This window comes from Ostrinia nubilalis, chromosome 18 (genome assembly GCF_963855985.1).
Source record: "Ostrinia nubilalis chromosome 18, ilOstNubi1.1, whole genome shotgun sequence".
NCBI classification, from domain to species: Eukaryota; Metazoa; Arthropoda; class Insecta; order Lepidoptera; family Crambidae; genus Ostrinia; species Ostrinia nubilalis.
Genome location: NC_087105.1, coordinates 9,339,972 through 9,366,145, shown reverse-complemented (window position 1 = coordinate 9,366,145; position 26,174 = coordinate 9,339,972). Strand labels below are relative to the sequence as shown.

The window sequence follows — 26,174 nt, the reverse complement described above, 5'->3', positions numbered from 1 at the left end:
AAGTGGGTGATCAACCCTCCCCAGGTTCCCCTAGACCTTGTTGTTGCCACTGAAGGTGCATAGGTACACAGTACATTGATACCATAATTTTCATGTTAAGTGCAAATAAACTTCCCTAAATTACCAAACCATGAAACGTACCTATATTATTAAAAAGTTTCGCAGATAATAACTGAAATCTTGCTTGTTTTAAAAAAAAACTTTTTATTTATGATGGGGAATTTACTGCGGCGTAGTAGCAGAGATTTTCCGTTTGTAGATCGTAATAATTTCGAAGAATAGGGATGTTTCGTGGATAAAGCAAGAAAGTAGCAAGAGTTTGAATTAGTCCGTCGGTGAACTTACCAAAAACAAACTCTGAATGTATTTTTCACATTTTTAAACTTATGAAAATTTAAAGAGATGAAGCGCACCAAAGTTCAGAAGATGAGGCACATGACGTCAAGGCATGCTTAAAAATGTGGCGATTTGTGTCGTCACGCGGAATTTCATCTTTCAAATTGACAAATAAAAATATCCTGTGTCCAATATTTTTTGATAATGTAAAATTGACGGACCAAAAGTCTTTTTTTAAGAAACTAGCCTATTCTTATGGCCACATTCCAGCTCCATCATCAGACCCTGCAGTTTACCTTAGAGAATTGAAGACTCATGATTTTCAAAGTAGCGTACTTACATAACATTAGATACTTGCTTATACAGGGTCTCCCAAAAACAATGGATAACCCTTCAACCATTGATAGGCCTCGCCATGGTCTCCCTAACGTCCAATTTTGACCCCAGTAAAAATATCACCGTTTTCAAGATTTTTAAGTTTTTGTGCATTTTTAGAAAATTGTAATGAAATTATTTAGGTATAATAATAAATAAATACAAATCAAACGACCCTAAACTCGATGGAATCGTTTAATCCCGGAGTTGCTATGGGGCCACTGGCATATTATTCCAGCTCTACCATCAGATCAGCTCCATGTCATCACAATATTGCATTGTTACCCGAATTACATGTATATCCGAAATTTTAACTCAATCAATTGATGAAGGATTTCTAATAAAAAGACAAATACATTTTCAGTTTATTCTTCATAAGTGACACAGAGAGAATGACAATAGACAAAAGCAGAAACATTTGCTTTTTTAGGCCATAGACAATACTAGGTACTAATGCGTTCCAATAGGGATGATGACTGGGTAATGAAATCGAAATTCTATTTAGTCCGTCAGACAGATAATTAGAAAATATTAGACTCATATTTTTTTATTTTTTCCATAATCGAATAATTACAGTATTATATTGAGTTGAAATCTCGCGTGACGTCACATTTGAGTAAAACTTCTACTCAAGCGTGGCGTATCGCGCCATTTCAACTCGATGTAGCACTGTTATTATTTAATTATGAAAGAAAATAAAAAATATGAGTCTAATATTTTCTAATTATCTGTCTGACGGACAAATAATTGAAATTTTGTCATCTAGCCTAGTTGTCGTCAGGAAGTTGGTCTAACTAATTCAGCTTGCAAGATTCCACCCGAACAAACATTTATGTAATTACCTACATACATCATAAATTGCAAGCTAAATAAAAGCTTGTAATAAAGTCGGGTTTGTTCAAATTTCGAGAACGACTGAACCGACAAAAGCATTAGAAAATTTACGAAAAATAAAATAAAATTTTATCCCGTACAAAATGTTCATGGATTTTGTTATTTTTATTAAATACCTTTACGCCTGAGTTAAATGTCACCGACATCAAGGTTCATCAATTTAAGTTTAAAATAATAGGCAGTAATGTATGAAGAAAGAGCTTCTATTCTGTATCTACCTATGCCCGTGTATTTTTGATCGGTGTCAAATCGGAGTTTTTGGTGCGGGGTACGCGGGTGTTGCTCGCGGCGTGAAGGTCAAACGCCCAAGGTCATTGAGGACTCTAATCGCCTTAAGAACTGGTTTCCCATACAAACTTTCATCCCCACTTCGCTCTGTTCATTTATTTGTACGTACCTACTTATTTTCATTTAGTCTATTTCCTTCTTCAACGTCCAAATGACATCGTTAAAAATTCATAAAAATTGTTCAATGGTTAGGAAAAAAGACGTATCAAAAATTGAGTTCTCAATTACAATAATTATAACTAAAGCAAGTCAAAAATAGAATTTCTTTAACTTGTGTTTTCTAAATTTAGATTCCATAACAAGGCCGATTACAAAACCATTATAAATGAAAAACTTAGGTACTTTCGATGGACCGTATTTTTAGCCATTATTTGTTCGTTAATGGACGTTCGGACAGACAAACATATAGTATTAGTAGATATGATAATGATGAATGACCCATCGGTGAAACACAATCAAACGTTAACGATCTAACAAAGGAATTTCCGTTACTTACTGTAACGTACATAACAAAAATTCATTACTTATTGTGACGTTTACTTTTGATACAGGTTAGCAATTTAGCAAATAACTGAGTCGTTACCTGTGGTAGAGAGATGCGGAAGTTTCTATACTGTGATCTGTCTGTTACGTCAAATTGTCACTTCCGTTCGTTCGTTTCAGCCGAATGACGTCCACAGCTGGACAAAGGTTTTTCTTGATGGGAGCCCAAGGATTTCCACAAAGACCAGTCCTGCGCCGCCCGCATTCGGGCACCTCCCGCGACTTTAACCAGATCGTCGGTCCACCTAGTGGGAGGCCTGCCCGCCCACACTACGTCTTCGGGCTCGTGGTCGCCATTCGAGAACTTTTCTTCCGTTATGGTTGAAATAAACTTAAAACTATGAAATAAAAAGCAAATCACCAAAAAAATAATTTCTATACAAACTTCAATAGTCAATTACTGCTAACATTGTATGGCAGACCCATTCTTTTTTATGATTTATTTTGTTCTATCTTTTTGGTAAATTTTCATTTGTTTTTATTTAAGGCAACCATTAGTCTTTGTACTAATTAAAAAATGTGGTATATTTTTACACACAGACATGAAACGGGACATCCACAGCCACTGTGTAACCACATTACCATTAATAAAATTAAACTTGCACACTGTGTGTGCATGTTTTGCATTCAAAATTTCAAAAAGTATCACAAACTTGAAATTTCATTTGGCAGAGAGCGCGAGCGCGGCAAAGACAAAAGTGTATTTTTTTTATAAAACAGGGCAAATAATGACACGTTTTTAGAAATAAAACGCACATGTATGTATAAAGTCAAGACAACTTGACAATTGAACAACTTAAAAACATGGAACAATTAATGTTTTCAAGAAAACTTAGTAATTTTATCAAATGCTTGGGACTTTACAAAAGCTTCTTATGTTTCTAAATATGCAATTATTACAACAACAAAGCAAATGTTGAAAATATGGTAGTAAATGCGATTATAATGTAATGACATTACATTATAATATTGTTTATCCTTAAATCTTAATAGAGACTTTAAATCAATGATGTAATCTTTAGTGTAAATCCCTGAGCCCTAGAAAAGTAAAAGTTATCAATTCGTAAATTAAGAAGGAGTAATTTATAGCAAAAGCCCTGTATAAATGTATTATTTTGTGCTCTACATTTGTGGTTCAATCACAATTATTATGACTAATATTTAAATCTATCCCAAATAATGCAGCGTTGACATTATAATAAGCCTCCCCATTAGTACAGTCAACAGCGCAGACGATTTTGTTGGAAAATAACATTTATTACAATTAAATAAGGTGCAGTGTTTAGCTTAAAATGCTGTTGTTTGTACATAGCCGCAGAATAGTTAAACCATTATCGCATCAACACAAATAACTGAAATATTTGCGATTTTCAGCCTTATTCATTATGCAATAGAGAGCATTTACCATCCAGAATTTGGGTAATTACACTACGTAATTAACTGTAATAATTAATGGTGTATTGTTGCTAGGAAATGCCTTGTTAGATCCCATTCATACGAAGTACTTTACATAATTATATCGTGCTATAGGTCCAATTCGGAAAATCACAGCTATTACAAGCACATAAGGTCGCTCCGCACTTAAGGGAAGCTGATCTTTAACTTCAAACTTCTATAATTTCCTTGTGGGGCAAATGACAGTTTAACATTATTCAGAAGTCATCACAGATCACGTGACAAGAATTTGATATGTAAGGATCCTTATAAGACAACTTTTTTGCTAAGAATATTGTAGGCATGGCGCCCAAGATTATAAATAAATTACCAAAAGGCATTAGATTAATTGAACATCTAAATTCATTTAAAAAACTTTACTGACTTATATGTAGGTAATATGTCAACGCGAAATTGTGAACTCCGTCAGTTTATAATATAACGCGTGAGATTATAAACTAACAGTGGGTTAGGTTAGGTTAGATTGTAATCTAACTACGTCAGATTATAATCTGACGGAATTCACAATATTACCGTATCTGAATTCTTTGACGATAAATCTAATTAGTTTATGTAACTGCCAATTTTTATTGTTGTCTGACAAATTGCATGCTCTTTGAGCGGAACATAGTGATACTACCTACTGTAACATGTCACCATTTTACCTATGATTCACAATAAATAATTTTGTATTTGTAACTTTTCACTGAGTAGGTAATACATTTGGGTGTTTCTCACGTATCACGCACTCGTAGTACGAAACGACTGAGACCCGGGCAAACTTGCCCTTCACTGGTTGAATTTGAGGATCAAGCTGTACTTAGATCCTAGCTACACAGGAGTATCAACGGTGAGAAAGAGAGGTGGTAATAGATCCGACTACTTATTGTCTACTCCTACTATTTTTTGTCCAGAAATTCCTGAACACTGTAAAAGCAGGAAGTGGTCAACCATTCCCTAAGCTTTCTGGTCATTATGTACAGGATCTTTTTTTCTTTCAGGAATGCACATGGAATAGCAATTGACAAAATCTTCTCGAATCCATTTGCAATGTACCAGGATCCAATTAAGAAATAATGTTATAGGTGCATTTTACCCCCTTACTAATAAAACGTTACACACTCGTTGAATAATACGTTAAAGTAACATTTCCTTACTAAACGTCACTTTAAATAAGTGTTCAACAAGTGAATAACTTTTATTACTAAGGGGAAAAGTGTGTGGGTGGCGCGCGTACACTTCTAGATCTTATTAATCAAATACCTATATTTGAAATTTTCATGAGTATCGTCTGCATTCCACAATACTCCATTAATCACATAGGTATTTACATGATTTTATTCTGTAACTTCAGCTTGCAACAATCACGTATAATTTCAGTGCCGAGCTCAGAGACGGTTTAAATTCAGCCGTGAAACCTCTGAAATCGTTAATTAAGCACTGAATGAGCGTAATTAAGAGATAAAGTCAAATGTAGTGATGCAGTGGCTGCAAATTAAGCGCTGCCATCGCTTTTGATTATTTTGATTCACACATGCAAATTGCCTGCGTTAGAATTTGACATTTACTGCCGAAAATTTTCAGTTTAATAGGCAATGAGCATTGTGTTAATATTGACATCATATTTTGACTAAAGTGTAGAACTTATTTTGTTAAGGCTTGTAGAGTTAGCGCGTAAAGAGTTAGAAGCTTGGCTCTACACAAGATTATGGTTTCGTCTTAAGTAACATTTTACTGTTTGTATATTTTTTATTTCCAATCCAATTTCTATACCTCTTGAATAAGATCAAGTTTTAAAAGCTATGCAATTTCTTAGTATCAGGCTTAGGTATCAGGTGGGATATTCAAGTTTGGCTAAGATATCGTAGTAATACTTAGTGCTTCGTAGGCACACCGTGCAGTGGATTTCAGTCCAACTGAAACTATATTATGTCAAACTTCTAGACTCCTGTAGATTCATAGACTCGTACGATGGAAAGAAAGAAAGAAAGAAAGAAAGAAAGAAAGAAAGAAAGAAAGAAAAAGTATTTATTCGATGCAGGTACAAAATAAAACAACAAATAGATATGATATGATGGAAGGGTGATAGGAAGGTAAAGATATTACTACTGACTAACATACCATATTTACAAAATCTAACCTTCATCATGTTACGAATCTGAATTTAAAATGAAATAGGCAATGGTAGTCTCCTGCGAACATTATTAAAGGCAAGGTCAAAAGTCAGTATCAAGATACTAAACGATCATTATTTTTATGTAAATTATACATACATAAAGAACTTAATCGCAGCTTTATTATCTTGTCATCTGCCGTAATTGGAAATCGATGTTATTATGGAAAAAATATTAACGAACAATATAATTATGGTTGAGACAAAAACCAATAATGACAAAATTGCTGAAAAAATCTTCACACCTAAACCTTAGTTAGTCAACAATTTATTATGTTTTAAGTACTTTTAAGTTAATTGTGACCCATTTGCCTTGTTAACGTTTTCTTAGAACAAATAAGTGCGATAAAACAACAACAAATACATGTTAAGTAAACTCGCTTTACAGGGTTTGTAAACCTTTTAGGCTTGAACCTCTTTCGAAATTTCTGAAAATTGTCGCACCCTTTCGGTGTTTAGCTGAAGGGAAGAACGGGAAAATGAACAAAACAGTAAACTTTGCTCAATACTAATTTAATTGAGGAGTTCCTTGAAAAACAAATAGAATATTTAGCAACATAGGTCTGATAATAAGGATGGTTAAAAGCTGCATTACGTGTAAGCACATCCAAGCATTTGGGTAACAATATGACCCTGGGAGGAATACCTACCAGCACTCCTGCAGTGGACTCCTTGAAGTTACAAACGCGAAATTAATGCCCGTTTTCACTATCAATCCTTAATTTATAAGTGACCCCTTTGAAAAAAAAATTCCTGTTATGTGTCACCATAGGGGTCACTTCAAAATTAGAGATTGATGGTGAAAACGGGCATCAGACTTACTAACAAGACGGGACGACTACTACCTAGTACTACTACCTACTACGTGCTACTACTAAGAGTAGATTCAACCAAACAAGAGTAAATATTAATCTCAGAATAAATGGTCAGTTTTGACATATTTCCCATACCCAAACTCTCAATGTGCCAGTTATTCTCGGATAAAAGTTTGGTTGAATCGGGCCAAAATCGATGTCCACCACTGCAACTCCTGTGTAGCCAGGATCTAAAGCTTGACGGCCAAAATTGAACTGTGAAGACTAAATTAATCCGAGAAAAAGTCAAAATAAATCAAAAGAATATAAATAGAGCAAATAGTGGTTCGTCAAAGGTAAGCTATATTAATGTAAACAACAAAACTGCTAAAGTAGCTTGTACATTAGCGGACTCGTTTGTGGAAATAAAATATCCTATTAAGGTGTATGTCGACTACAGGGCTCGCGGGAAAGGAGACAAGTACGTAGTTATATTAACGTTTTATCTTGTCCGGGCTTGTTGGCACTCCATTAAACTCGTGGCTTTCATGCTGAGTCATTGCAGACTGGCGTTTTTTCAGCGGTGAAAACACGCACGAAATATCTTTGGTAATCGGAGACATTAGTGTTAGTGAATTCTTAATGTCTCACGTTTAAAAATAACTTTGCCTATGGTAATCTTTACACCCAAACATTTTTTAAATTAGGTAGTTTTTTTTTAAAGAGAATAAATTTTATAATAATACATTAACTTAAAATGACTTAAAAACTAAAATTTAAAAATTACTAATGATAAAAACTATTTACAAAATAAAAAATACTTCACCCCCAGCGCCGCAGTCGGGAATGGTGCCCAAAAGGCTGGCAGCATTGCCACGTTGAATGGCCAGGCTAATTCTCTGACCGAAATAGCTGCCAGCCTTTTGATCACCGGTCACCTCGGTGAGCCTCTTTGCCAGTTCCTTATAAAAGGAACGAGCGCTTGGACCCCATGATCCCATAGTCTCAACCCCAAACGGCACAAATATATAACTCTCATTAAGAGCTGCATATTTTATTTGCGCCGCTTGGAGCACTCAGCCGAGGCCGCCGCCGCGCCTGCGGCAAGGAAGGTACCTCCTGTATGAGACGGAGCAAGCGTATCCGCGCATGTTGCGTCCCACACAAGTTATATTATGTCAACCAGAAATCTAAACTTTGGCAATGCCATCTCGAGTCTGCGCTATAAAAACAGGCCAACAATAATAACATGTTATAACGCATTTTTAAATAGGTATAAAGACTAGTTTCACCGGTTCTTGATAAACTTTCAAATAAGTAGATAACTAACATAAATAAAGTTGTTTCAACGGAAAAGTATTAGTCATCAATAATGTAAAAGCCCCTAAACTTAAGTATTATTGTGTTTTAATAGAAGGGAACAAAAAGCCCGTCCAATTTCGCGAATCCCATTACAAATTGGTTGCTATCGTTACAGGCGTATTTCATATTATGCAACATAATAAGATACGACTTAAACGGGCGAATAAATTAATTACCGAATTAATTAAAATAAATGAAAACGCCCCAAAAACGCGTAATCTGTTGCGCTTCTTAATAAGCTAGGTGAGACACTTTTCCTGTTGTGTCCATTAGAGGTGCTCAGCTTTGTATTTATAATACAGCATTTGCAGAAGAAAATAGAAGATGACGTTGGTTTTAAGTATAATTTACTAGCTGTGCCCCACGGTATTACTTGCGGTAAAACGTAGCCTATTTGATAATCCAGGGTGTCAACTAAATCCATACTAAATTTTGTTAAAATCGCTCCAGCCGTTTAGACGTGAAGAAGTAACAAACATACATCATAAACTTTCGCCTTTAAAATATTAGTGTGATGTGATATTATAATATTATGTGATAGTGTGATATCTTTTTATCTACAACGAAACTCTTGACCTGCATCTCATCTGATAGAAAATGATGAATGTGGAAGCGAACTTCACCCGGAATCCTCAACTACAGGCATAAAAATGCTAACCATTGTTGTTATGGCGACAAACTTAGATAAGATTGTGGTAGCCAGCCAAGCGTACTTAGATCAAGCCCTACTACCAAAACGAGCAGAAAATTTTGCACCCACTAGGAATCGAACCCGGGACCTCTAAGTCGCATACTCATCCCACTAGAACACAAATTCGGTTGAAATGTAAGGCTGAGTTAAATATTATCAGTGCAAAGTTTGCAGTCCGCATCGTCAGTAACAGACCCATATCTCAGGCCGTATGTCATCCCAAGATGTTATCGGAGGACCCAACTTTACCCGCGTGTGTACCCATTTCAACGCGAGATTTGAATTGTAGGTATGTGATTCTGTAAGAACAGAGTCCATTGTTGGACAAGATTAAACCTACCTATTATTTCGTTTGTTCTTTCATTTTAATGCCGTCCACTTCAAGGGGACTATTCTCATGCAATCGAAAAAAGTTCACATTCGAAAAATACGATCGAAACGATCGTTCAGAAGGTAGGGTTAGGTTTTTTCAACTATTACACCGTTTGTGCATTCTCAGAAGTTCACAATCGAAAAAGTTCGATCGAAAACCACTCGAACTCTACGTGTATTTCCATAACGACGAAATTTTCATTTTCTTCAGAAAAGCAAACAGGCAAATGTGTGTTTATTATTGAAATACCATAATCAGATAGCTACTCTTTTCAAAGAAAATTATGTCCAATTACATTTTCAAGGAAAATTACTATTCATGTTCAACTTAAAGTAGGTAATGTTCAAGTATTCGGTTTCAGGTAAATTGACTGAGCCTTTGGTATTTCATTTTACCGCTTCAAAGGTTTTAATATGGCATAAGATTGTAATAAAGTTTTGTACTTTTCGGAGGTATTGCTGGCATTTATTTGAAAGTAAGAAACTTCTCAGAAGATTAAAGTTATTCGGATTCCGAATATGTAGGTATTTGTCACAAAAGGATTAATTTTTAGTCTGCTACAAGACGACAATAAATGATAGAGTTACAAGCCACAGTAAACCAGCCTAAAGGTATATTTTTGCTTTAATATGACACTTAGGCTGGTTCAACCACCTAATTTTGACCGTAACTATAACGATAACCGGCGTTTTTTGTATGGATAGATGATAGATGCAGTAAGATGGTTACCTTGATGTACGGTCGTTTGGGGGAGGCCTTAGTCCAGCAGCGGACATCATTTAGCTGAAACGAACTATCGTCGTAGATTGTGTTTCACACGCGAAGAGTTTTGATGGTCTACGCTATTCTGCCAAAACCGCACGGCTCCCAATCCAAATAAATATAAATAAGTTGTAAACTCTTACTTAGCTTAACTGCTTTGTAAGCAAAACGATCTAATACCGCTTAAAATCCTATATGAACTCGTATAATACCAAAGTAGGAGTATTACGCTAAAGCCCAGTTAAATATTCATAAGAATACCACAAGATGGCAACGTTCTTAGGTGTAAAATAGAAATGGAATATCACAATCCTATTTTCTCTTCCTTGGGGAAAAGACTTTAGCTTTTAATATAATATTTCGCAACGAATGCATTTTGTTATCTCTGAAACAGTTTAAGTGGATTACCTACCTGGAGAAACTTTTTTATAGTTCCTTTAGTAGAGTCAGACGAAAATTAAAGTTTTGATGCCGAATCGCAAGTATTAGTTAATCTAATGCCCGTTTTCACCATCAATCCCTAATTTTTAAGTGACCCCTTAACACACTTAACAGGAATTTTGTTTTCATAGGGGTCACTTAAAAATCGGGGATTGATGGCGAAAACGGGCATAAATAAAGCGTTCTGTACTGTCTGTATTTCAGCGTTTATAAAACTCATTAAAAAACTCATTAAAACTCATTTATTTCTGTAAATAGGCTTAAAAAAAGCACTTTTACACGTCCCAGTATTAACCCTACCACTGCTTCAGGACAATAAATGGGCCAGTGCTGAGAAGAAGCAGCGCAAGAAACTCAGTCACTATTGTCAGCCTCTTTTTCAAAGGTTTACATGCTTTAAAATGTACAAAGTTATAAATATTTATGCGAGCTAGGCAGTAACGTATCCCAAACATTTTTATCTTTTAAATAATCATCGACTTTATAGTAGCCCTTTTTCATTAAAGTACTTTTAATATGTGCTTTGAATTTATGAATGGGTAGTTCTACAACAGTTTGTGGTAATTTATTAAAGAATTTAATACATTTTCCCATAAATGAATTACCAATCTTATGCAATCTGAAATTTGGAACGGCAAGTTTATTTTTGTTTCTTGTATTAAAGTTATGCAAATCGCTCTTTTTCGTGAATTGCTCTATATTTTTGCGGACATATAAAAGGTTTTCATAAATGAACTGTGAAGCTACTGTCAGTATGTTTATTTCCTTAAAAAAATCTTTCAAGGAAAATCGGGGTCCAAGGTTATAAATGGCCCGCACTGCTCTCTTCTGCAGAACAAACACAGTTTCAATGTCCGCGGCTGAGCCCCACAACAATATGCCGTATGACATTATACTATGAAAATAGCTAAAATATACTAGCCTTGCCGTTTCAATGTCAGTTAATTGCCTTATCTTTCTCACTGCAAAAGCAGCCGAACTGAGCCTTTTTGACAAAGTTTCAATATGAGGACCCCATTGAAGTTTAGCATCTAAAGTGATTCCCAGGAATGTTGTGGAATTTATGCTATTTAATGGTTCATTCTTCACCATTAATTGCGTGGAAACCTGCCTCACATTAGGTAAGGTAAATTTAATGCACTTAGTTTTGTTTGCATTTAACAATAAGTTGTTAACAGTGAACCAATGTAGAACCTGTGAGAGTGTGTTATTAATATCGTCAAAATTTACTTTACCTCTATCAACTTTGAAAATGAGAGATGTGTCATCAGCAAATAACACAATATCACACAGATCTTTTACAAAGTAAGGAAGGTCATTAATGTAAATAAGAAATAGCAAAGGTCCCAATATTGATCCCTGCGGCACACCCATAGTAAGAGGTGCTCCAGAAGACTCAGTTCCGTTAATACAAACTTTTTGTTTTCTGCCTGTGAGATACGAGTTCAGCAGATCAAGTGACTTATTCGAAACACCATAATGTCGCAATTTGTTTAGTAAGGTTTGGTGGTCTACACAATCAAACGCTTTTGAAAGATCACAGAAAATACCAACAGCGTCCTTTTTACTATCCCAAGCATCAAAGACGTGTTTCAATAGTGCTACCCCAGCGTCAGTAGTTGTTAGGAATCGGGATAGAAAAGGGATAAATGATACCCAGGCTCAAGGAAGGGAAAGCGTTATAATAGAAGGATAAAAGGAAGATACAGGATACAGGGATAGAAGAGACAGACAGATGACAAGAAGACCAATCATAGACAAAAAATAAAATTATAAAAACAGACTATTAAAAGGAGGCCGTTCGTAACATCTCTCCCTCTCTCTCAACAATGATATAATACGAGTATCAAAGGACAAGAGTGAGAGCGGGAGAGATTGATACGACCGGCCTTTTAAAATGGGATATACACAGTATGTATATACAACGGCCTTCAGACAGGCAACCGAACAAGTTTTCTTAACGGTCTTCGTAACACCCCTCCCGCTGTGGAGACCTCGGCCACTCTAACAACGTTATCTCCACCCGGAAACAGTTTCTTTACTCGACCTCTGGGCCAAGTTCCCCGCGGCAAATTCCCGTCAACAATAAGGACGAGGTCACCCACACTGAGAGGGGTTCCTTCAACCTCGCTGCCGCTGCGCCGAGGAACGAGGGTTGGAAGGTATTCTTTCAGCCACCTCTGCCAAAAGAGATCCGCCAGTCTCACAGTCTTCCTCCAAGCGGTTCTACCATACAAGTCTTGAGGGACGGCGCCGACATGATGGTTTCCCGTTGAGGAAGTCCCGATCAGAAAATGAAATGGTGTGAGAGCTTCGTCACCTTCTTGTCCAACCGGAACGTGCGTTAGTGGTCTTGAATTCACGATTGCCTCCGCCTCAACGAGAAGGGTGGTGAATATCGGTTCTTTAGGGGCTCTGTCCTTGAGGATCACTTTAAGGGCCGTTTTAACGGAACGCACTAAGCGCTCCCAAGCTCCGCCCATTGAAGGCGCCGAAGGCGGTATGAAACGCCATTCTATTCCGTTGTTGACAGTGAAGTCGTTCAATTTTGGACCATAGAGCTCGCGAAGGAATTTCGTCGCTCCAACAAAGCTAGTTCCATTATCCGACCAGATCTCCTTAGGCGTGCCTCGACGGGCTACAAACCGACGTAAAGCCATTATCGCGGCGTCAGTTGACAGATCGTGCACAACTTCCAAATGAACTGCCCGGGTCGTCAGGCACGTAAACAAGGCGACATACCGTTTTTCGTGCCGCCTGCCAATCGTCACCTGGACGGGGCCGAAGTAATCTAGTCCAACACACGTGAAAGGACGACAATGGTGGGTTAGACGGGAAGCGGGTAGATTTCCCATAGGAGGAATCACAGCGGTTGCTTTCCTGATACGGCAAAATTGACACCTGTGCCCCACAGATCTGACGGTGCTTCTAAGGTTTAAGATGAAAAACTCCTGGCGTAGCTCGTTCACGACGGTTTCATTATTGCCATGGGCCAGTCGACGGTGCTCGTGCTCAATTAGTAGTCGCACGGCTTGATGAGTTCCATCCAAGATAATAGGAAAATTCATTGCATCTGGCACGCCGGTAATTGCTCCCACACGCCCTGAGAGTCTCAGTAGGCCGTCCTCCCCAAGGACCACATGAAGCTTTTTTAGCTTGCTTTGCCGAGGAATGGGCAAACCTTGGCGTATAGCAGCCATTTCTTCTTGAAAGGAGTCCACTTGGGCCTGGAGAAATATGTGAGACCGGGCGATGTACATATCATCGGCAGACAGCGGCATAAGTTTAGTAGAGCTAACAGAGCCAGGAGCGTGGGAGGTTGAGGCGCACACACTAGCTCTACCTTTCAAGCTCCTGATGTACAAATGCGCGCGCGCTGTAGAGCGGAGCAAACGCAGCCATTGGCTGAAGCGGAACGGATCCGCACACAAAGGTATGACAGATGGAATAATGGATGTGGTTGAAATATGACCTACGTTAATGAGGTTAATTCTAGCGCTTGGTTTTAGCTCGTCAGTGTTAAAGTGCCCACTGGTAGAAATTTCAACAGGCCAGTCACTAGACGGGGCTTTCAAGAACTCTGGACCTTCAATCCATCTACTGTTAGGAAGGGGAGTATTTGAGTTAGGACGGGTGGCATCGTCAGCGACATTCAACACAGTTGGAACCCAACGCCACTCATCAATGGTGGATAGCTCCAAAATATCTGCCAGGCGGTGCGCAACAAAAGGAAGATATGACCGCGCGTCACTTCGTAGCCAAGCAAGAACATTCTTTGAGTCCGTCCAAAAAAACCTGCGCACTGGCTTGTACTTGTGAGCTTCACATATTGATGAAGCTAAGCGAGCAGCAACCATAGCAGCTTGTAATTCTAAGCGAGAAATCGTTGTAGGGGCTAAAGGTGAAACTTTTGATTTGCTACATATGAATGAAAGTTGAATTTGATTATCAGCAAAAAGTAGGCGCCAATAAGCTACCGCAACATAAGCATGCTCACTGGCATCACAAAATACATGCAATTCGCGCTCTAGCAAGTTAGCTACCCTGGAATGCCAACGAGGAATACGAAGCTCAACAGCCGATGACATTAATGAAAGCCAAGCCATCCACTGAGAAAGCAAATCCTGAGGCAGAGCTTCGTCCCATTCTACTTTCCTACGCCACAATACTTGGAAAATGATGCGACCTCTAATAGTGATTGGAGCAAGCATACCAAGTGGGTCAAATACACGCATTAGTACGGAAAGCGCGTTGCGTTTAGTGATCTTAGATGGCAAAGCGAAAGGTTTTAAAGCAGCGGTATTAAAACCGAGCTGATCAGATATGGGGTACCAAATAAGGCCAAGTGTACGCACGCTTTGCTGATGATTACTAATATCTACAGAAGTATTATTTACAAGCTTAAGTTCGGAAGGCACAAGAGCGAGAGCCTCAGGTTTATTCGATACCCAACCACGAACTTCAAAATGAGCTCGCTTTTGTACATCCACGATATCTTTTGCTAAGTGAGCCGCTTTTTCAACTTGGTCTACACTACCTATATAATCGTCCATATAAGTGTCGTGGACGATAGCATGAGCGGCTTCAAGGAATGAATTTCGATTCTCCTCTGCATTTTTGTTTTTAATATAAAGTGCTGTAAACGGGCTGGATGCAGCGCCGAAGATCATAGAAGACATGCGAAATATTGAGATCGGCAAATTGGGAGAATCACGCCACAAGAAACGCTGTGCATCCCTGTCCTGGGATCTAATCTTAATTTGAGGAAACATCTCCCTGATATCAGCTGTCATGGCAACCTCATCTTCTCGAAACCGGTAAATTATATCAATGAGCGACGACAATAGATCAGGACCACTCAATAAAAGGGAATTAAGACTAGTTCCCTGGACACAGGCAGCAGCATCATGGACAACCCGTAACTTACCGGGCTTATTAGGGTTCACGACTCCGAAATGGGGAAGGTACCACTCCCTTGAAGAGTCAGTGGTCATGGCACATGGCTCCGCATAGCCTTTATCAATCATAGCGTGAATGTTTTCCCTGTAAAGAGCAGCGTAGGCTTCATCCTTTTGGAACCGTTTTTCCAAACTATTGAATCGTGATAGAGCTAAAGGGTAACTATTAGGAATTTCATGGTCATCAGATTGCCAAAGCAAACCAACTTCGAACTGTCCATCAGGCAGACGACGGGCGGTGTCCTCTAGAATCTTTGTGGCGCGCTCGTCTGCCGATGAACGTTTTTGGCGTTTGACAATACCGATTGATTCTAATTTATAATTGTCGCGAATCATGTTTTCGATTTCTGTGAATTCATCACCTATCATGCTATGGTTTATAAAGGATATCGGTTTAGTACGGCTCGATGTGCAACCGAAAACGACCCAACCTAAAGGCGTTAGACATGCGGCAGGTTGTAACTTGGTGCCTTGGCGCACTTCTCTAGGTATAAGTAAATTCCAATTGTCAATACCGATAATTAGTTTCGGCTCAGCATTTGTATAAATCACATTAGGAACGCACAAATGCTTAATATCCTCTTGAATAACAGACTGACTGGAAATACCGAGTCCAGAAATAGATCGAGCCTTAGTTATTTCGTGCGTTTCCGATTCATGTTGGCCCTTAATATAAAAATCTACGTACTCTGTTTCAGCTAATTTTGACAGTCCACCCATACAGTCCAACCTGATTTTAGTCTTAGGTCCACAGGCTCCTATCTGGTTTGCCACTTCTGCATCAATAAACGTACTGGACGAGCCGTCATCGAGAAGAGCGTAAGTATCTACGGAACCTTTCGGGCCACTCACTGTTACGGCGATGACCTTCAGAAGTACTTTCAAAGGGCCTCCTGAAGCAGAGTGTGCAACTGTTTCGCTATTAGGATCTACTGGCGTGTAAGAACAAGATGCTTCGGGCTCTACATTGACAACATTTGTTTCAACAGTTGTGTGTGTATTTACTGACTCAGATTGGTGCAGAAGCTTGTGATGTCTATATTTACAACCTGAGATTTGGCAAAGAGTTTTTGGATTACACGACCTATAGCTGTGAGAACCTTTTTTCAAGCACCGAGTGCAAACTTTTTCCTTACGGACCCAATTTAATTTTGACATAATGTCTAGATGACAAAATTTTTGACAGTTGTCAATCAAATGTGGTTGTTGACAATAAATGCAATTTGGTTTACTATTTACAGATTGTGGATGATTATTTACAGATGGCGAAGAACCTATGGCTGTGGTGCAAAACGATTTATTTACGGGCCGTTCGGATAAGTAGGCTTCTGTAATTGCACCGAACTGTAGCTCTGTAGTTACTTCCTCCGCCAAAAAATCTGCAAGTAGCTCCAGCTTCGTACCCAAGCCCAAGTGAAAGCGGGTCATTGCGTAGTCTTTCCACCGTGAACGCAGCGCGGGGGTCAATTTGAGTAGAAGTGTGTTAAAAAGTTCTGGTGACTCTAGGTAGGCAGTATGATCAAGAAATTTTATAACAGAAACGCAGCTGCGTACACGGCCGGCAAAGAACTGCAAATCCCTACCTTCAGTGTTGACCTTGGGCAGAGATCGGACAGCTGCAACCTCATGCAGTACAATCAGTTCAGGCCTACCATAGTGCAACTCCAAAACCGACAGAATTTCATTAGGCTCGTACGCTGTGGCTAGTAGGGCACCAACCGCATCTCGTGCTGGGCCAAACAACGCTGTATTTAAACGAGATATATTAGCAATAGAGCTATAAGACGGCGCAGAAGCGTCGTAGGCTCGTTTAAAGGAAAGCCAGTCGTATATTTTGCCATCAAAATGAGGCAAAGGCCTATCAGAATAATTATCCTTGCTATGAGCAAGATTTTGGATAGTTTCAGCTAATATTAGAAAGTCTGACGGAGTAGTATTTACCGCTGCAGCGCCGCAGCTCGGCTTCATCAACGCCGGGCCGGGCGCGCGGACAGGCAGGACGGGTTCCTGCGGGACACTGGGAGCGGCGGGCAGGAGGTTTGGGTCGAGAGGCGCGGCAACCTTAGAGGCGGAACGGCCGGGATGCGCAGGAGTAGGCGCATCCTGGGTGGCAGCTCCAGGTTGCACTAAAACAGGTACACAGGCAGATTTACCTGGGCGCGCAGGGGTAGGCGCGCCCAGAGAGGCAAACCTGCTGGTAAGCGAAGCTTGTTTTGGAGGCGCCGATTTCTCTAGCCACTCCGTGACGTCAACACGGCTACTGCGGAGACTGGAACCAGAACGGCTGGCACTGGCTTCAATGTGGGCGAGTTCCGCTTGAAGTTCAAGCTCACGCGCCACGGCTTCGGCAGCTTCTACCCGCGCTCTTTCCTCGGCGGCACGCACGCGTTCCTCTTCCGCGCGCGCTCGCTCTGCGTCGGCAGCTCTGCGAGCAAACTTAGCCTGCGCGGCGAGGGTGCGTGCACGAACTGTGGCCGATGAGCAGGATGACCCTGTAACAGATGCCGCGTCGGCGGCCGCCGCGGGGGCGGTCGCGACTGGTGCGGGGTCGGGTGCGGCGGCGTGAGGAGAGCCCCGTATGGGCTGCGTAGCCTCGGCCATACCCGATTTATTACCTTGCGCTTTTCTTTGAGCCCGAGTTATCATAGCTGGTAATCGAAAAAATGAAGGGGAAAAATTTTGAAATTTTTAATAAATATTGCCGGAAAGAAGGACCAAAAAATGTTAGGAATCGGGATAGAAAAGGGATAAATGATACCCAGGCTCAAGGAAGGGAAAGCGTTATAATAGAAGGATAAAAGGAAGATACAGGATACAGGGATAGAAGAGACAGACAGATGACAAGAAGACCAATCATAGACAAAAAATAAAATTATAAAAACAGACTATTAAAAGGAGGCCGTTCGTAACAGTAGTACTTCTACCTTTCGTAAAACCAAATTGCTTATTGTGTAATAATTTGTTAAAAATGAAGTGAGATAGAAGTTGGTGGAAAATAATTTTCTCGAAAATTTTGCTAAGTACTGGTAGAATAGAAATCGGTCGAAAATTAGAAGGGTCACATTTGTCACCAGCCTTGAACAATGGAATTATTTTACTTAACTTCATTAAGCTAGGAAAGCAACCTTGATCAATACATGTATTAAAAATGAATGCAAGGTGAGGAGCTATGGTGTCAATAATTGTTCCAATTATACTGACGGAGATAGGCGTGAATGTAGTTAATAGACTTAGGCAGACGTTATTTTCACGTTTATAATATTAGTTGTGAGACACTTGTATTAGATTGCAGTAAGGCCCGGGCTCGTCTCGTTTGTCATACAAAACATTCACGGGCAAAGTCGCAAGCAAAAACTAGTAAAAATTAAGTTTGCTCTGAGACAAAATCCAACAAAGACAAAAAACTTATTTCTAGTTAGTTGAAATAAGCAAATACAGTCACTCGATTTAAAAACTTTATTTCTGTAACTCTAAAACAAACGTAGACATTTCAAACAATCCAATCCTCCTGGATTAAGCGAATTAAGTATAACAAAAACTTTTAATCCCAAGCTTAAATTGGGATTTGAAAGATTAGTCTTTATTATTACGAGTATGATTCTTTCTTTCTTTAAAAAAAAAGTTCAAAAGTGTGCCAATGTCTAACTTGTTACAATAGTACTTAGGAATAGTGATGCTCCTTCTCTATCGATGATGCCAATGCTATTACATATGTTTTTGCATTTTTATCTTCCGCGTGGAAAATAAAATTATTTCCTTGGACATTTAATTACAGACCATTCCAAACTACAACAGGTGTGCTCATAACACAAATATTTGTATTGTGAGGGGAACCGAAGAATAAATGGAAGCCGTTATAGTCCCAAAATATAAATTCCCTAAACAATTTATTGTTTAATCAAGATTAATCTAACTTAAACAATAAGGCATTACTAAGATTATGAGATGTAGTAAAAAATGTTTGACATGCATACGAATAGGTGTAGATATGTTTTAGAAACAAAAAAAACAATGAACTATTAGCACCTTTCACAAACAAATAACATCGATAAACTTTTCCAGGTACATATTCGACACATCACTACAATCGGAACTGACTTAATGCCATTAAACGCTGTCACAATAGCACAAAAAGATAACAACTTTCGATTCAGACATTAATCATGGCGGATTGACAATGCTCGCGTTTGTTAAAAGCCATTCTTAATATTCTTTCGTTATTAATTAAGCCCACTCCACTGCATTAGGCAACTTTTTTGATGAGAGTCATTAGCGGAAAGGTTGTGGCCACGGCCTTTATGAATTCGCGGGAAAATGAAAAGGAAAATTTCACTGTATTAACCTAAAACTCGTTGTTTTAATTAGACTAATAGACATTATACGTCTGTGTTTTATTGGTAAGAGAGTACCTAAGGCTGTATTCAGACACTTAGGCTGGGTTGCACCATCTTAATTTAACGTCATTAATATAACGATTTTTAAACGTCAAAAATCTGTCAAAGTCCATACAAAAGCACCGCTTAGCGTTATAGTTACCGTTAAAGTTAGGTGGTGCAACGCAACCTTCTCAATAACTGTTTCAAGTATGTGCCCTTAACTATAAGCGCGCACGCTTGGATTTTATTTTAATTCAGTTTTAAGAGAGTTTTCTTAATATCTATATTATTATTAAGAAGACTCTCTTAAAATCTATTTGAGGTCTCCTTAGGCTATTTGAGGTCCGATCATAAAATACACTGACAGTTACTTGAGGTCGCTGCAGGTCTATAAAAACAATGTCTAATAATAATAATATACTGGTCTAATACAGGGTCAGCAAAAAAGATAATTATGCTAACCGCTCGCAAAACATGTGAATTTTCCTGTATGATTATAAAATAATACGACACAGTACAGAAAATTTTCCATGTATGTTCATTTATAATGCCTACGGCTTATCATACGTAATTATATCACGAGCAGTTCAAATTTTCCTAATTGGAAATACCTATTATAAAATTATACCTGTACGATGGAAACATTACTGAATCTCATTAATGCATTTCCCTAATTAAAAGTACAGTCAACAATATCAAATAACTTCAGCGTGAAAAATTCATCGATTGATTTTAAACGTTACTCAACAAGACGTAAAGTCTAAAATACACTGCAGCATTTAAAATTAAGTTTATATGGTTGACTGTACAATATAAACACTAGAGGTGTTGCATTTAATGTGCAGTTTAATGAAGCCTTTATTGGTTTAATGTAAAAAATATGGTAATTTATCGCTTCATTGCTGAGTTTTTAATAAAAACATTTAATAACGAATTTCACCCGGTATAAGTGGTCGAAACCTAGGGCACATATTAGTAATTGCTACTGCCTAGGGTGGTTTGTAAATTAAAAATTAGTAACACCACAGAATAATAATGGTAACATTTAATGTCACGCTATAGGTGCGACATTTTAGGTTTGTGTCATTATTTAAAAAAAAAAACATAAACCTCCTTCTGGCGCAATCGGGTAAAAACGAAGCGCTCGTAATTTTTTGTTCTTTTTCTTTTAGTTGGATTAGCATAATCTTTTTTGTTGATCGTACGCGAGGACTGTTTTCAATATTAAATGTTACATTATTTAAGAAAAATTAAACGGGCACATAGATTCTGCTTAAGGCTTTTACCCTGGATCATATGGCACAGAAAACACTACTGTAAAAATTAAGTATTCCGATCCAAAATCATAACTTTTAATTTTCGCACTTGAGAAATATTTATTTCTCTATAAAAAGGTATTTTATATGTATAAAAATATGCAAAATAGCAATAATATACTAATCATCACTTAATATGCTAGTAACAGCTTTTTCATCGAGGAAGGTAATATCCAATGGATAATATACCAAAAATCAAAATACCAATCAGTGTAGGCGTGAAAACATAATAGTTATACAGGGTTATTTCGCACATAATAATATTAGCATAACTAATTAAAGGTATAAACTGACGATGTATAATCGCCCAAACTCATCAACAAAATAACCAATTTGTGTCTAATTTAAATAATCCCTCCTTCCTTATCTATTTAAGCCTGTGATTTAACCAACAAGTTTCGTGAAAAATGTAATCTTACCTGTGAACAAGGACAAACCCCTTTTGAAGTAAAGCACGTCATAGATTAACGCCTAACTGTCGAGGGCACGCCATGATAATGCCATTGAAACGTAATGGGACATGGGAAGTAGCTAGTAACGAAAATGCTCAAAAATAACGAGTATAAAAACGTGTAAAAGTGCTTTTTTAAAGCCTACTTACAGAAATAAATGAGTTTTACTGAGTTTTTACTGAGTTTTTTATCACTAGACTAGACCGATTTAGAAGCTAAAATCTAAAAAATTGGTGTATCATGCCCCGGTTTTTTAATTTAGATTTTTAGCCTCTGAGCATACTTATTCGTTTTTTACATGAATATGAACTTTTCATACTAAGTAGAAGATGAGCCATTGGAACTTAATGGGACATGGGGAAGTAGCTAGTGACGAAAATGCTCAAAAATAATGAGTAGTTATAAAAATTTATCACTGAGCCGAGAACCTACTTAGTTGACGTTTTCTCCACATTTTGACGACCTTTTTCTTTGAGGAAAAAACTTAGAATACTGGTTTAAGTGACAGTTTTTATTATTACAATAATCCACAAAAGATTTTTTCTTCAGGATCATTTTACTGCACTACTTACACGTCATGCATAAAGATTTGCGCTACGGTACTTTGCGTGCTACAAAATGATTACTTGTTTTGAAGCTCAAATATAAAAAGAGATTTTCCATAAACTTTTTGTAATATGTACTACAACCCGGCAGAATATGCACAGTAAAATTAAAACTTTAGTTAAGTTCGTTATTTTTGCACATCCTATAGATAAGTTTCAAAAGGCAACTATGACTTTAAGGCTCTACGAATCTCGTTTTCGTAGACCCTTAAAGTCATTGTAACTAGTTCTCGGTACCTAGTTAGTTAACAGTTTCATAATGTTTCGACGACTCTTTTATAATACGAACAGCTAGGGACTGGAGTCGCTGCCTGCTGCTATATTTCCTGAACACTATAATCCGGGCCTTTTCAAGGCGAAAGTGAATAGGCACTTACAGGGCAGATATGTACCATCCTAGACTGCATCTCAATTAACACTGCGATTGCGGTCAAATGCCTGCCTTGTCATGCATAAAAAAATGTGAATCAAGAAGTAAGTTGTATACAGGGTGGAAACGTTAAGTGATCTCACTCGATTATTTCTATACTATTCAAGATATTGAAAAACTCGTTACTGATCCTGAAAGTGCTTCATGAGCTCTTTCAAACGGTACCAATAATAGGTTACAGAATAAACTGGATCTATCTGAAAATTCAATGTTTCCAGCTTCCATACTAAATGTATGCTAGACACACAATATTAGAAGTGTATTTTTTTTTTCATTGAATAATAAACTCGTAAATTGTATTCTTATTTAAAATTATTCATGGAAAACATTGGTTTTAGGCTTTACTTGCTATAATATTGTCAAGAGATGAGTGTCATGACTGTGGTAGTACTAAATGTATGGAAGAAGGAAACATTGAATTTTTTGATAGATCCAGTTTATTCTGTAACCTAATGTTGATACCATTGGATAGAGCTTGTGAAGCACTTTTAGAATCAGTAATCAGTTTTACGATATCATGTGTAGTTTTTAAAATAATGTGACTTTACCAAATGTATGGAAGCCGGAAACATTATATTTAAGGATAGATCCAGTTTATTCTGTAACATATTATTAATACCGTTTGATAGAGCTCATGAAGCACTTTCAGGATCAGTAACTAGTTTTTTGATATCTTGTATAGTTTAGAAATAATCGAGTGAGATCACTTAACGTTTCCACCCTGTATAATATTTCGACATAAAACGCTCTACCGCATGAAAAACTCTACCGAGTGTAGGTAATTATTGCCATTAAACTCATATTATATTTTCCCTGTAAAATAAATTGCGCCTGGATGAAAACTTATTTATTATATTTAAATGAAAATATAAATGCATAATAATGACTTAAAACAATAACGTGTTGGTTATTTACATTATTTTTTTGTCAGCAACTTTATTTACAATAAACAGATTTTTTTTTAAAACTAAGGCAAACTTAACTCTAAACAAAATAAAAATATAAACTTATATTACTCAAAAATAAAAGTGTGTCCGTGAGGCAAAGAGGCGAGAATGCTGGCTGCATTTCCTCGCTGAATGGCAATACTAAGCCTTTGTGCAAGGAAAGAGCCAGCATTTAGATTTTCCGAAATTTTAATTAATTTAGGGGAAATGGTCCGAAACAGTAATTTAGCATTCGGTCCCCAAGGTCCGAAGGTCTCGACACCAAAAGGCGCAAATATGTAGTCATTAGAAAGTGACTCATATTTGCGCCGTTTGGCTAACTCAGCCGACTCTGCTGCAGCCCCAGCTTTAGCAACTGATTCCCTGAGGTGGGAAGGGGCTAAAGTATCGACACATGTAGCGTCCCAAACTAAAGCCCGTCCCCGTTCCCAGGGAACCAGAGTGAGACCATCAGGTCTCTTGCCATCATCACGGACCAATCCACGTGGTTCCAACGTGGAAGGAACGTTGATGCTGGCAAGGGCTCTCCTGATGGCGTCGTTGAGAGCAGCGTGTCGGGCGAGACGACCAGCACTTTGCTGGCAACATAGACCGTGGTGACCGAATTGGTCCACCTCTTTGCCACAGGGACACGTGTGGGGTACACAGATTGGTGCACCGAGGCGTAAGCCCACACACACCCGGAAAGACTCGTTTTTTGTCTAAATTATTCATTTACAGCAGTAGAGTTGTGAATTTTCTAAGCCTGAGTTGCGCCACCTAACATTGACCGTAACTATAACGATAACCGATGGTTTTTGTATAGAGTTTAACAGATTTTTGACGTTTGTCAAAGTTAAAGTAAGATGGTGCAACTCATCCTAAGAAAAAGGTCGAATAAAACTGTCTCATGAAGAAAACTGCCGCTCAAGGGATTCGTCAGTTAACTGAGCAGGCGAAGGGAAAATGATATCCTTCAGGATCCATGAAATTGAGTTCAAGTTCAAGTAGCTGACCCTAATCTTGTAAGGCTGACTGCACCTTTCCAGATTGTTTTGGAAACTTCTATACAGGGTGTCCCATAATGGGTGAATCAAACTGCTAGGGGAGGTAGCTCTACTAATGTACTATCGCTAAAAAATATGAAAAAAAATTGAGTTCGGATTTTTTTTAAATAAAGTGCTCTAAACTCGAAATCTAGTCATTATTTTCAAGTTTGTTTACAGATAAACGAAGCGATCATGTACAATTAATATTAGTAAGAAAAAGTACAAAATTAAATATACTCCAAACGCATCAATTATAGCCAGTTACATAGGCAAAGCTGATTTATTTTCACTTTAAAAAAAATGTTTTTGTGTCCTTATGCGCTTTATTTTTTGCATATTTTTTAGGGATAGTACATTATAGTAGAGCTACCTCCTCTAGTAGTTTGATTCACCCATTCTGGGACACCCTGTATATTACTGGTGCTTTACGTCAGAGACACCGGGTTTTATCTCCACACATTATAAATGTTTTTGTGATGTATAGGTATTTGTTTTTTTTCTTGCTACAAATTAAGCCCTACTTAATTTGGAACAAGATGACATAATTCAGGATGTTACAATTTCGAAATTTTAACTTTTACAATTTTGTCTACAGGTATTAACTAAACGCGGATGATGTCAAATAACATTTCGGCGAAGCCGTTCTGGGAATAGAAGGAACGAACCTAAAAACGTAAGTGCAATTTTATGGTATTATTAACCTTACTTATTATGTGCTTTTTGACAGGTTTTTGTGTGTGTCTGTGAAATGTATATTTCGGAAAAATCATTTAACCCTTAATTGCATGCATGGGACTTACGAACTGGATTACTGTTAGTTCTAATACAAAACCTAAGACAAAAATATCTTAAATATTGAGCTAACTAACAGATTTCCATTTGTTTCCCTCTTCTATTTTTAAATAAATAAATAAATCTTTGAACAATTTCACACAGCGCCAGCTAGCCCCAAAGTAAGCAACTCAATGCTTATGTTATGGGTGCTAGCTTAACGGATTACTACTTATATACTTTTTTTTTTTTTTTATTAAATACATACATATTATACATATTTACACCCAGACCCGTCACAGAAATTAAAATTCATCATTTCAATTTCTGCCCGGCCGGGAATCGAACCCGGGACCTCTCGGCATAGTAGTCCGTTCTGAACCACTACACCAAACGGCCGACTAAATAAAATATATAAATAAATTTACAAAAGCAACAAAATTTACAATATAACTAAATTTTTGAATTGACAGTTCTATTTTTTTTCTTAGTGTGTCTGTCGCCAGTTCGCTAGCATGCCAGTTCTGCAGTGTCGACTCGGAATTGGCTAGGCACAACTTTTCCGTGCAGTCTAAAACGGAATAGAACCCGTACCTAGTTTTCATTCCAGTAACCCCTCCCGCGCCCCTCTCACCCGGCTCCCGCGTTGCGTAGTTTAAGGTAGGTACATCTGAACGTATCGTAAAATAAAATTCTCTAGTTTAGGCTCTAGTTTGAGCCTAGTTGGTGAATTCTACTAGACTTCCGACTAGCCGATAAGTGAGTAGAAAAATCTAAGAAATACGTGTGTCTTTCCCCTGATTTCTGAATTGGTTATGCTTTGGC

At 38.0% G+C, this 26,174-nt stretch overlaps 1 protein-coding gene across 1 annotated transcript in view; it reads left to right on the top strand.

Annotated features, from left to right (window-relative positions):
- LOC135080891 (hemicentin-1-like) overlaps positions 1-26,174 on the top strand; it is a 200,778-nt gene that overhangs the window by 27,499 nt on the left and 147,105 nt on the right. The window contains exon 2 of the mRNA XM_063975619.1: positions 25,174-25,251. The gene's annotated coding sequence lies outside the window, so the exon portion shown is untranslated. The remainder of the gene's footprint in view (positions 1-25,173; positions 25,252-26,174) is intronic.